This window comes from Buteo buteo, chromosome 10 (assembly GCF_964188355.1).
Source record: "Buteo buteo chromosome 10, bButBut1.hap1.1, whole genome shotgun sequence".
In the NCBI taxonomy this organism is placed as follows: Eukaryota; Metazoa; Chordata; class Aves; order Accipitriformes; family Accipitridae; genus Buteo; species Buteo buteo.
Genome location: NC_134180.1, coordinates 28,711,388 through 28,725,501, shown reverse-complemented (window position 1 = coordinate 28,725,501; position 14,114 = coordinate 28,711,388). Strand labels below are relative to the sequence as shown.

Here is a 14,114-nt window from a genome sequence, read left to right as displayed (position 1 = left end):
AATCAGATCAAAATAGAGAAGGGGGTGTCAAACTCAAACTTAAAATAAAGGGTGCAACTTGAGAATCTATTCCAAAGAACACTCGAGTCAAATGAAATTCTTCAAGCTAACTGGGGTCATACCAGTAACTATGAAACCACTACTGTGTAACCTAACAAAAAGAGACTAGATTGCATATGCACATTTAAAATAGATTTGATCTAATTAATTTAAGCATTAAGAATGGTAGAATCATCTACTATCAAAACACTTCAGGTTCCAAAGCAGAGACAACACTGTATCACTCAATGCACTGTTTTTAATGTGAACCTCTTCCTTCCTTCTAGCTATTGTGACACTACTGGTGACCAGTTTGAAAAGCTCCATGGGCTATGCATAGCTTAACTTTACAAATATGAACTGAAAACATGACTTCAGATCTTAAGCCATGGCACATATGACAAGACCTCTCAAGGACAACTAATATTTCTCAAGTGTCTTCCTATTTACCTAGGTGAAATAATACAAAAAAAACTAATGCCAGCTTTATTTTTATTTCCTGCATTGTTTGTGTACAGACAAGTAATCACTCACCAACAGTGGAATATTTTAGAATAGATTTTAGAATTAGCAGACTGCTTTCCTCTGACCCCATTAGTGCAATTTACTCAGTGCTGTCAAAAGTGTCTGGAAATGCATAGTAGCTGGGAAAAAATCCACAAAGCTCCTGACATAAGGAGCTTTCACTCTGAAATGGAGACACACTGAAGATATAGTTACAGAACTTGACAGATGACTACAGGGACGGAAAGAAAACATCACAGCAATGCAATCCCCACTCCCCAATTACCTGGAAAATTAAAATAACAAAAAATTTCACAGAAACATGAAAAAGAAAGAAGTTAAAATAGTCTTCAGAGCATTGACCTAGGAAACATCCGAGTGCTGGTTTTTTCAATCTAACCTAAATAATTAAGTTCCCTTTGATCTTAGAGTATGAAAGTCAGGATACACCATAGTGAGGGGTCTGCTATTTATTACAGTTACACAAAATTATAGTCTACTGCTGATTTGGAATTAAGCTATAAAACGCAGATTCAAAATGAGATTAAGACATTAACAGAAATTATAATTGAGAAAAATGCCTTTTTCAGTACCACCCTCAAATAGCAAGGTAATAACAATTTGCAGTAATTAAACTGCAGAATTAAAAGCCTCATACCCTTTTACAATTTTTTTTTAATACACGTCTTGACAAAACGTATGTTGAAGTGTTCCTGTTACAAGCAAGCATAACCAAGCAGTTTTTCTGCAACATGCTGAAAGAACAATTTGGTGGCAAGTTCTCACTCCTACAGAGAAATTCTAAATGCAAAAAGCAATCCTCATTTTGAGGCTCAATGTGTCAAAGTTATAAGCTTGTTTTAAAAGGCTATCTGTCAGCTGGCTTAAAAACGTATACACATTAGAGTTTGATTCAAAATATTCTGAAGCCAAATGAAATCTATTCATTTCAACACCCTTCATTCTCACCATCAAATCACATGAGATGTTTATTCAGCAGTTCTTTCAGATGAAGTGAATGTTCAGAGTTCTCAGGTGTGTGATTTGCTAAATGGACAGCTACAAGCTACACAAGAATACAAACAGCATGATTTACACAACTTTAAACTTTTTTGAATTGTGCAGCTCTGTAAAACAATTCTCTGAAGTAGTTCATCCAAATGGCCAGCATTTCTAAAATCTCCAAAATTTATCTGAACTACCCAAATGACCAAACCAAGCTATGGTAACAGCACTCTACCTCTGAATCCATAAATTAGAGTTGCTTTAGTGAGTTTAACCTTACAACTGCCATTTCCCACTCAAGAACCCAAACAGCAAAGGCCCTAGAATCAGTCTTAGCCTTATGCAACGCAGCTTACATAATAAACATAATTTTACAATGCCTATTTAGTAATATTGAAAGCATAAACTATCCTGACCCTTCCACTCTACCTTCACAACACAGTGCAAAACAGAGTGTGCGTCACAGTTATGAACCTGTATCTTTTGCTGGACAACATGAAAGATGTGTTATCTTAAACAGCTGGAGTCTGGTGAGAAGATGACCCTTCAGTGCCAGCTCTACCGCTCAGCCACGCATGTCAGCACAGAGCCTCGGGGGCTCTGCAGTCTCACTTAATGGGAGATTTTCTTTTGGTCTTTCCTGACTTTGCACTTCACAGCTTTGGGTTGTTTTTTCATTGTTTATTATCACAAAAGGTCTATGAAGTGGTAAGTATATATCCCTGATTCAGAAAACAGGAAATGTATTAGAAGCTGTTAAGACGGTGGAACTGTCACAACATAAGAGTTTCAGAGGAATTAATCATTTCCTACTCACAATATACAGAGATCAGAATTGAGCACAGAAGCAATTTTTTTTTCTGTTCAGTGTTATCTTGAAGCAATATTGCTTCTATTTGCATTCATCCATTTTCCAAAAGGAAACTTCAAATCCTTGGCCAAATTTAAATCAGTGTCAAAGCTTTCAAACCTGAAGATTGATCTTCTCTTTAAAAAAATGACCTCCAAAGTGTCTTTCATAGCAGAGCACACAATATGACTATTTGTTGGCTCATTCTCACCCTTCAAAAGCCCTTTCTAATGTGATAACATATTTCAGACTGTTAGCAAATTGAGTACTATAGAGTTTCATAGTTGTGTTCTGAGTATTGAAAGAGAGCACCATCAAAGAAAGCAAGACAGAATTAGAAGACTACAATAAAAAGGACAATGCTTGAACCTTTTTCTTGTTCAGTAAAACATAGGAAATATATTAATTGACAAGGCACGTGAAAAGAACTTGTATGATTTACAAATCAATAATTCATAAATAAAATGCAGGGAACTTTTAATAAACATCATTTAGCATTCATAATGTCAAGGAAAAATACTGACAAAATAGCTCATACAACCTGAAGTGTAACCATTTTTTTTATACAGTAAAACCTTAATTTCAGACAATACATACCTGCATCACTTGCTGCTAAAAAAAAAAATATATCAGCTTTAATGTTCTACTCTCTGTCAGCAAAAAAGCATAGACAACGCTTAGGTCTCATACCACTGTTCACCACCTCAGTAAGTGTTGATAACACCACAGATCAGTCAGCAGGACAGCATTTCACTAACTCTAGAACAGAAAGCTTTTCTAGCTCCTGTTCACAGTAAGTTCCACTGAACACTGCTGGATGGAAACCACTCTATTTATTGTAACTACCTAACTCAGCAACACCAAGAATCATTCCACCCTCATTTAAAATAGCATTGGAGTGATGTAGGCATTTTCAGCCTAGAAACATACACTATGTTAGAGCGCACTGGCCACATCAGCTCTGCAAGCAACAGCTGAGTGGCATACCTACCACCCACAGGAGGGCTAGATGCCCGTCACCTCAAATGAAGCATTCCCTTTAAAACAAACAGCTGAAGGACCCTTGTTTGATTTATCTTGGGGAACATGAGTGCAGGAAGCCATGCTGACTGCCAGACTGCTGCACACAAAGGGCCAACACTCTTTGTGGCGAGACAGCCATGGCCACTAATGAAAGAAACAGAGATGATAATGTGCAATAATGATTATGTGTAATAGTAATATTGAAGTCTGATATCAACCATGTGGTTTTGATAGGGGAAAGGGTAAACAAGAGAGAGTTAGGAGAGGAATTGAGTTGTGGCACCTGTGGAAACATCTCTGCTCTACTTTTGACTTTGCAGTGTGCCATCCATGCTCTTCATTACAGCATGTCAACACACACCAACATATATCACAGGGTGTTTTAAATTGTGTACACCACACACTAATCACTGCTGCAATTAAACTATTCCTTTCTTTTTCCATCAAAAAATCTTCTCAAAAGATTTATTTCTCTAGCAAGAGCTAGAGATCTTCAGGATCTACAAGATAGAACATTTTAACGTTTTACATATATCAGCATAGTTGTCTTAGTATAACAGAAAAAGCACTAATCCTTTAATGAAGCTGATATATTTGCAGTGATTCATTGTATTATAAATAGCCCTTGGGAGGAAAACTTACTAAGGATGTTGGGAAATAAAAAAAAGGGGGGGCTATCTTTAGAAGGTTCCCCCTCACACATAAAATTCTTCCTCCCTTGCTTCAAGTTGTTAGCATTGGCTTGGTATGAAAACAGCCTCAAGTTCAGGGAAATAACACCACAAACATGGTTAAAATCATTTCTACAGGCCTCTGTATTGCAAGAGCCATGCCTTAGCCCCACATGAAGTCTGCCCCATCTCATCTTATATTTTACAGGCCTACAATTCATAGATCTATTTCAGCATCTCTAGAAACAGACTGCGGTCATCACACACGGCCCATGACAACTCTGAGGATTACATCATCCTAATTCACATGCTGCCCCATAACAATGTTTTCTAGTTTAGCAACATGGATGACACTCCCACAGCAGCCTGAAATATAAATTGGCAGACAGTAGCCTGCTTTTTCAGCACCTGATGTGCAAACATTAAACAAAAATCAGGCCTTGAATAAGCCACCCAGTGTACTCACAAGAAACATCTATTCAAAGTCTTCTTGACCATGAAAGTACAAGAAAGATGCTCTTACGTGACGACTGAATTGTTTATCACATTATACTGACACTTCCAACTATGGATCAATTTGCTCGGCTCCACTGGGAATATTCATGTGCTTGTATGAGGGTTGGTAGACCTCAAATATTTTAATGACTGTGCCATATACTTCTACTCCGTAAAGAATAAATGACAGTCAGAAATATTCACAGCTGGCCAACAGTATCACTAAGACTACTGCAACCAACACTCGGTGCTGGTCATATTTTACAAACAGCTGATAAAGTCACCCAGAAACTCCAGCAGCTAAAGAACATTTCAGCAAAAACATGCTTTCTTCTCCATAGTTCTTTGAGGGTCATTGAGGTACCACTGATTTGAAAATATTTTTTGCAAATGAAAACAGGAGAAAATCATCAGTTTTTAAAGTATGCAAGTCCTCAGAAGCTTCTCTAACTGGAATTGACCTGATCTATAAAAATTCCTCTAAAAGGCTGGATTGGCTCCAAACCCTCTGTGTCACGCTATTTTTATCCATTGTAGGGGATCTAAATAGAGTCACTATTCTCATCAGTAATGAGATGAGACTCCAGTATCCTACTATAGGAATATTTTGTGTATCTACTGCTCACCTGTAGAGAAATACAGCATGTGGTCAGAAAGCCTAGAAAAATAACATGCCTTAAATATTGACCATAAATTGAATACTTTAAATACCCAAAACAAGAAAGAAAAATGAAGTGCATCAGACTTTATATACGCTAGCTTTAATTTTTCCTTAGAAGAACAAGGCATGACAGTAGCCTACCAAAAAGTACTTTTCTGGGATATGCTTGAACTCAGGATCATAATAATGTACCTTCTGAATGATAAGTACAGCATGACTGATGCAACCCTGTAGTATTGAACAGTTTATTTATTGAGTAATCGTACAGTGCCTCTGAGCTAGAGACCATACTGACGATGGCATTGTAGCTTTTAATGTAGTTTAAAATAACTCCAAAATCTGAGGAAATAACTGCCCTAAGCATGCCTATTTGCCTTCATGACTTTAATCACAGCAGCACCACAGTTCCAAGTTTGGAACAATATCACAGTTAGTCCTGTCCTCATCCATCTTGGTCAACTCCCAAAAAGCAACACTAAAAAGCAATTGGCTCTAGAGTGAGAGTTTGGGTTTTGGTTGGGGTTTTTTGTGGTTTGTTTGGATTTTTTTTTAAAAAAAGGCATTGTTGGTTAAGAGCTACACTTGAGAAATGTACTGAAATAAAAGTCCTCAGCCAGAGGCTAGAGCAATGGGATATTCAATTCATTTAGCAGGGCTCAATTTGATTTTTCATTGCTCTAATCTTGTATTTTTTAAAGGTGCATTCTTAATAAAGCAAAAAGGCATAAATTTACACAGTCAAATACATGCTGGCTGCAAAGTTAACTGGTTTTCAAATATTCAAAAGAAACAAATACATTAATTTCTTATGATGTTATAGCAACACATACCATTACCACCCAAAATAAAACATGACTGAGAACTGATCCACATACTGGTTTTTTTAATCATCATATTATCTTAGGCTGAAAACTACAATGTTTATTGTTTTGTGCTTCTGAATCTCTCAGACATATCATATCCTTCATACTGTAGAAGAATTTTTTGTAGCCACAGAGTATTATATTTACCTGATAACCACAGAAAAGGAAAAAAGAAATGCAACAAACTGAGCCAAATGCATTTATAAATACAGATGTATGGAAAAATTATAAAACACCTATTAACCAGAAGAATAAATCTTTCAGTAAATGCTTAACGCAAAGTGTTAGTACAAATGAGAATGAAGGAGACCATTGATAATCCAAACAGAAAGAAATGGAGAATAAATTGGGATTCATAGTTGGTTACTGATACAGCACTGTGAATATTATCTCACAAATATGAAAATTCTTCTGAATTTTTTATGCTCCTTTGATTGCTCAGATGAAGAAAGAACTTTTCTCCAGGAAATTTCGCAGTTCCATCATTTGGAAAAAATGTACGCAAAGTACAAAATTTGTGTAAATAGTGTAAATGAGATCAAGCCATATGTAACAGGATCTTCTCTGTAGCCCAGTGAATTAAATATAGACATTTCCATTGACTTTTGCAGACTTGTTATCAGTGTTTCAGTTCCAGAACAGCCCTGCTGGTGGCACAGTTCAGGAACATAATTAAGACACAGACTCATTTGGTAACAAGACCAACCCATGTCTCCCAGGTCAAAACTACAGTCCATTTAAACCAAACCTTCATCACAGTAGAGATTACAGCTAAAAATAACTGAGTTGCCTCTGAATTTCTCTCTTTCTTGAGAAAGATTACAAGCTTCAAGTATCACTTTCAGACCTGCTTGGCTGTCTAGAGGCAGTGCTTCACATTTCATAGCTCGTGTGGGATTCACAGGTTCAGAAACAGGGATAATTGTGCAGGTGATATATAGATATATCACCACAGAAAAAGCTTCATGCTGTTCTCCAGAAGCATATTTTGTCTAGCTAACACATCAAGATCTACTGTATTCAGAAGGTGCTCCTGAATCCAGTTCTCTGTTATAAGGAAAGATAAACTACAAGCTCAAGGATGGATGAGAAAGAGCATAAATACAGAGAAAAGGAGCAAGAACCCTGGAAAAAGAACTTATTCCAAAATATGTGGTGGACAGAACGCATAAGCATTCAAACTGAAGGTAACGTATTTCAATTAAAATAGTCTGCAATAGAGAGCAATAGTTGGGGGGGGGGGAACACTTTAGCAGCAGCATGTGGCAGGATGATATACCAAATTCTTCTGCATACAAATTACTGATAAAAGTGCAGAATGTTTATTTATCATGTATTTAACTGACGAGATTACACACTGTAAAATAAGCAGTCATACCAGGGCCTCCTACTGATATGGAAACAGATTTAAAATAATTCTGCAGTAGAAGTAGCAAAATGAAATCACTTACCGTTAGTGTTGCATTGCTGAAACTATGTGAAGAGTCAGCCCTCTGGAAACAGATTTTTATATCAATAATTGACAGCTGATACAGTTTCAGGCAGTGCTAGTACACCAGGGAAAGACATGCTGCAGCAGCAGCTCCTTCCCATTTAGCCTATCCCTAGCACTTTTTAGATCTCTTTCTTAACCCTTTCTAGGTATTTTCTCCCTGTGTTTTGGGTGAAAAGAGAAAGGCATGATACATGTTACAAGAAAAGAATGCATTATTTCCCACTTTACTTAGAGTGTGGCAAGAGCCTTGGGAAGAAAGTCAGTAGGATTTAGTCATAACAATAAGCTAAAGAGAAATAAAATCTAAAAACAGAAAATGACTCAGTGGCTGGGAAGGAGCTATACCAGAGACATGAGGTACTGTAACCAGAACAATCATTTCTCCAAATGTAGAATTAAGAGGTCAAGACCATAATAACATAAAATAATAGCAGAGAAGTAAACTAAAGATGAATAGTTTATAATTCGCTATAAGAAAAAATGGTTATGATTCTCTTCCAGCCTTGTACCAATGAGATTTGGTTTTGAACTCAAACCTATTTGGTTTCAGTGAGGCCAGGATTACAACCTTATAGAGCAATTTTTAAACCAAATGAAATCTTAAGTGAAGTAATGGAAAGAGAAATGTTACTTCCTTTCCTGGGATAACTCTGTAGTATTCTGAAACCATTCACACTTCTTAAATTTGGTTGTTTTCTTTTACAACATCAATTTATATCAACAAGAAATTGTTTCCTGACATCATTTTACAAGATGACTTTTCTTTGTTGTATTATTTTTCTTTTTGCATTAAGAAAAGATTGGTCTGATATGATAGCTCAGTACATTTTAATAAGGGTGGATTGTGGACCATGAAAGCCATATGACAATAAAAGGTTTGGAAAATTCTTTTGTTGTGTTCTGTTGTGAAATGGGTTATTTCTCCTCACAGAAACAAAAAAAAAAAAAAAACAACAAACACACACCACAACCTGAAGAAAACCCTGGAGAAATCGACTGCACTCTATTCTCTTGTGGCAGTTTTACAGCAGTCAGGTCCACTGCATGTGCCAGACAAGACCAACTGTACCACTACTGTCGCACCTGTCCTACAAAGGCAAAATATTGTGGAAAGCCAGATTCTAGTGAGAAGGAGAAGGATATTTTCACATAAAGTGTTTGTAGTCCTACTAGCTGTAGTGCCATCCTTCAGGAATCATACACATGTAGAATGAAGCTGGGAGCTGAACGTGCAAAGGCTACAATATACGTAAAAGACATTTCCTGTTACTTCCTCCCCCCTCCTTAGTTTACAAATCATAAGAGTAGATGTTCTCTCTGAACACAGAGAATGTCTCTCTTGCTTGCCCATTCAAGTGAAACAGAAAATCAAACAAATGTGCACATTTGCACCATAAGTACTAAGAAGTAAGGCTCTGAAAATTCAATAGCTCTACCACAGTTTGTTGCCATCTTCCCCAGTATAAGTATGGTTCTCCCTTTAACACAGATCAGTAGGGAAAAACACTACAATGAAATCCCACAGATGACATTGGAAGCACATTTAATCCTCAAATATAAAGATACAACAGTGGATTCATCTGTATAAATGTAGACCCCTACAATGTAGATTTTCAGCTGGTTTCTCTGGGCTGCCTTCACAGCCAGCCTACATATAGTCAGTGTAAACAGCTGCAGGTATCTGGATTGTAGTCATATAAACATTGGTGAGATAAATCCCATCCAAGTTGCCCAGCATGAAAATCTCACTCTACTTAAACAAAAAATGACCAAACAAAAAAAAAAAAAAAAAAAAACCACCCACCAAGGATTAAGGCCTCTACTTGGGCCATGACTGGACAGGTACATCTTCCAAAACTGAAGAAGAGATTAATTCAAGGACTTTGAAACAGTGGGAAATTACAGGAGGAAACTCAGTGTAACCAACGGAGACACAATTTCCTGTGGAATCACAGAACTGGGAGTGAAATCTGGACATGTCTCCTGAAGTCTCTTCCCACAGATGACTTTTCTGCATGGCTCCTCATACTGTCTTGGTTCCAATTTTCTTAATCTCCAGCTGTTGCAGAGAGTCAGCCTCAACTGGACCATCAATCTATTATCCTCAAACAGCTGGAACAGCATTATGCATGCATGTCCCACAACTGACAGAGAGGTATTTCTTCTTTATCAATGAAAGTAAATGGTGTCCTGATTATCTATCTGCATTAGACATTCTCAAACACCCACTCACAAGAATGTATCTTCTTTTTTATTTTTATTTCTCATAAATTTTATTTCATTTTCTCAGAAAATATCAAAGACTTGCTTCCTATATGTGTTTGTATTCCTCAGTGTCGCTTTTGGCAGAAAGGCCACAATGCCCTTTCATTGTCTCTTCATATCTAGAGGCAACAGAGGACAGTAATGTACAGGCCTTTTTAAGTGACTGCTTGAGGTCATTAACTGCATCATTTCTCAACTGGTGTCCAGAATTTCAAATCCAGCTCTGTATTGTTCCCTTACTTTTCTTCTACTTCTTCACTTGTGGATGCTGCTCTGGGTCAATATGCTACGAGATTCCCAACTCTGCTAAAGACCTTGCAACAGTCCAAAACAGCACTGACTCTGTCTCATCATGCAGTAACACTTTATTTTACTGACTGAACATATCCTCTCCATCCTCAGAAACATTCTTTGCAGCAAATGCTTCCATTTTTAAAATGGTACAAAATGTACCAAAGTCATGTTCTCACATCACTCTTTTTCATTTTTAAGCAAAAAAAATCTTTTATTCAAATTAATGCCTAGTTGTTAATGCTCACTATTAATTTATAGTCTTTCAAAGACTTCAGGTTGACATAAAGATAAAAAGTTAGGATAATATTATATCCCTCTAAAAAGCCACATTAACTAAAATGTAATAAAAAAGGGTGGTTTTTCCTGGGTGAATAAATTGCACATCTTCCAGACCTCTTCCATCAATAATTCATACAAAGTGTTTTAGCACATTTCTCCCACCCCCCACGCCACCAAGATAAGCTTGGAAGGATAAAACAATATAACAAATTCACAGAAATTTCATGTTCAATGAACACTGAACACATGACAACCACCCAAAAAAGCCAAGAAAATGCAGACTTCCATCACATAGCACTATTCTATATTTTTCAAGAAAAGTCCATTCTGAGCAAGCAAATAAGAGCAATTTCCCCATCAAATCTCACAATCTTCTGCCCTGTCAGTCCACTCTTTTTTGTGTTCATAAACAGTATCTAGATCTTTGCCTCTTCACCTGCATGAATTCAGTATTAAACATCCTATTTCATTTTCTCATGCTATACTCCAATGCTTCCACTGCACCCTATAGAGATATTACTGTGCTGGTTTTCAAGGGCTAAAAATAAAACAAACACATGTCAACCCAAGGACAAAGTTGGAAGGAAACATACTTTAATGTAACCAAAGAAGAATATATTTAGCATTTTGCTACTAAGCAAGGATGAAAATAAACATGTCAACACATCACTGTGTCTAACTGTGAAGCCCACGCCCCACTCAATTCTTTCTGCAGCATTTACTGTATACGAAAAGTGGATTTAGTCTTTCTTAAGAGTGACTGTTAGTACTCTGTTACAACTGCTGGCCAGAAGGTGCATCTGAAATGCAGCGCAAAGCACTTCTATCCTTTTAGGCACTCAGTTTTTCTATCAATTAACAGTACTGTAGCCATCTAAGGTGCATTTGATCAGTGGTGCATATTAGACTTCAATCTGGAATCCTTCCAAAACCAAGTACAAGCATAAGTGGGAATTGGCATGCCACTCGCTCCACAGAAAGGAAAGTGAAAAGTGAGTCCTAAACCAGAATGTTGTTTTCTTTTGCATTTCTTTCATTATTGTTGTTAATTTGGACTCTCCATAAAGCAGTACTGTTTCTGTGTCCACAGAGATCAAGAAAACCACGTGATTATATTCTTAAATATTGCCTTTGAAGCAAAGATTTTTTTTTTTAATGAATACCTATATTTTTAAACTATTTGAACATATATTTTTAACATTCGGAAAAAATATTACAACTGTATATATTGCTCTTCATTTTGGAGTTCCTGTATTCTGGTTAAAACTGATATTGAAGGCAAGAACCATTATGCCTGCTTTATTTAGTCCTTTAAAACACAAAACCAAAAATTTGTTCTAAGTTAGAGCTTGTTTCCTCATGTACAGAATTCAAGGCAAGAGCAAAAATGTTGATAAATTAGTATAAATTAATGTAGTATTTTAAAACTGTTTTGAACAGCTGTACAAACATTTAAGAGAGAAGGCAAGGAAGAACATTGGGAACAAGCTAAGACTTCAACCCCTACAGAACCTGTAGGTTCCTGCATCCATCACCACAAAGAAAAGTATCCGGTAGACTGAGGCACTATGGAACCTCCTGGTCTGAAAGAGCTTCTGGCTCCAAGAGTGGTGCTACTGTGGAACGGAAAGATTTGCTCCAATACCCAACATATTCAAAGGTTGCCCGCTTCAGTATGTCACAACGTTTTTTCTCCCATACCCATTCTCAGTTACAGATGATTCTCTTACCCATCAGTGTAGTAGACATCAATAAATTCCATTCTAAATTTAAAATACATTAGTATTTTAAATATTAATGTTAAAAAGGTTCATTGGTTCCAGTAAACTTTAAAGGAAGCTCGTAAAGTCTGCAGAAGGAGTAGCTGCAAAGTACCATTCTGGCATGGTTTTAGGTAAGCATTAATGGACCTCTAAAGAGCTTCCTCGTGCTTAATAAGGGCCACTTAATCCTACTGCTGGAAGTCAAACTGCCCCAATTATCTTCCTAGGTGTGTAGAAAATGAAAGTGAATCTGAAGCTAAATATTCTAAAGTTCACAAAAGAAAAACAAAATCCAGCTAATATTCTCCAATACATATGCTATGGTACTTGCAATGAATTTTCTTAACTTTGACAGTTTGTATGCATCTTTCCAAATAAAATTAACTCCCCCTATCTTCCTATAGACTTTAGCCCTCTTTTACAAAAATATGACTATTCCCTCCCCCCTCAGATCAATACAGAGTCACTGTGTCAACTCTGGATGACAGAAACATCTCATCAAACAGTAAAAGACTGACAAGCATTCATCCCTGTCTTCAGGGACTGGCACAAAGCCTATCTATACAATTCAGTGTCTTTATGATTTAGAATTGGCCCATAAGTCACAACACTTCAAGGCAGTAGTAACACTCAATATTTTCTGAAGATAACACTCAATATTTGCAGAAACTTACAGATATGAGAAATGAGCATTGTTGGTTTCAATAAGCTGTCTTTACACTGATAAAATTATAGCACAAAACCGAAAAACATTAGTGACTCACATATCAAAAAATTATCTTGCAACATGTTGTCATGCACATTTTTAAGGACAAGACAGAAGCTTTAAAAAGTAGCTGCAAGGTAGCTTGGGAAATGTTATCAATTTCTCTATTTCAGACATTAAGATTTCATTTCAATTTCCTTGCTTTTTCTAAGGATTTCCATCCTTAAATTAATAATGTGTTCTGAATGTGTATGTGACATCCGCAGGTACCTATTAAATGCAAAACCACTGCTTAATACATTAAAACATAGTGAAGAAAAAAAGCCCAGAACATCAGAAAACGTGGAAGTTCAAGAAGTGACTCATTTACCATATGTATCCTACAGCGATCTTTAAAACTTATAATAAATATCCACAGACAGAGATTCAAATCAAGAAATCATATTTCCATCTTTCTTGATGCTGACAATTCAGAGCAAGCACATTCAGCAGTCAGCATTAGTCTGCCACATTTCACCTTCAGAAATGTATTTATGGTTTTCATTATCAACATACAGTACTATAAAGATCTTCGAAAAAATCCTAACTATACAAAAGATTGCAAGGTGGTTTAGTGTATACTGCTTGTTGACCAATTCACCTCCCAGTTCTTCAGTCTTGTCCACAACTTAATCTATGCTGCCAATTTAACACTGTCGGCTTTGGAAGAGCGTGGGAACAAACCCTTATTTGATTGCAAACCTGAGCCTCAGATTACTAAAATGATTGCTAGATTACTGCAATAATTACCTAATAACTGCTGACAGGCTTGATCTCCTGCCCTCTTCTAACACTCCCAAATTGGTGGGCAGATCCCTTTGGAAGTATGTGGAATATATCCAGACCATCAGAAACATAGAAAGGGGGTGTTTTTCTAAAAAAAAAAAAAAAAAAAAAATAAAAAAAAAAATTGGCAACTATGGTTCTAGAATTTCTTGCATAATATTGCCAATACCTACACATAAAGACACATTCTTTCCTTATGAAAGAAATTCCATATTCTGTCTGAAATAGCTCATGTAATTTTCTGAAGCTTTGTAACATTTGTCTTCAGAGAATCTGGCTTCAAAAATAATACTTCCATATGTCAGTGTAGACATTATATTTACTCACCATGTAGGAAAACCCCATGCGTAATAACTGCTTCTGTCATTTTTTGTTC

At 36.5% G+C, this 14,114-nt stretch overlaps 1 protein-coding gene across 8 annotated transcripts in view; it reads right to left on the bottom strand.

The window, feature by feature from the left end:
- The window catches only part of TTLL7 (tubulin tyrosine ligase like 7), an 87,724-nt gene that overhangs the window by 71,955 nt on the left and 1,655 nt on the right, over nt 1-14,114 (bottom strand). For 2 of the 8 annotated variants that reach the window (XM_075039126.1, XM_075039129.1), the window contains exon 2: nt 13,703-13,826. The exons of the other annotated variants lie outside the window; for them this stretch is intronic. The gene's annotated coding sequence lies outside the window, so the exon portion shown is untranslated. The remainder of the gene's footprint in view (nt 1-13,702; nt 13,827-14,114) is intronic. 8 annotated transcript variants of the gene reach the window in all.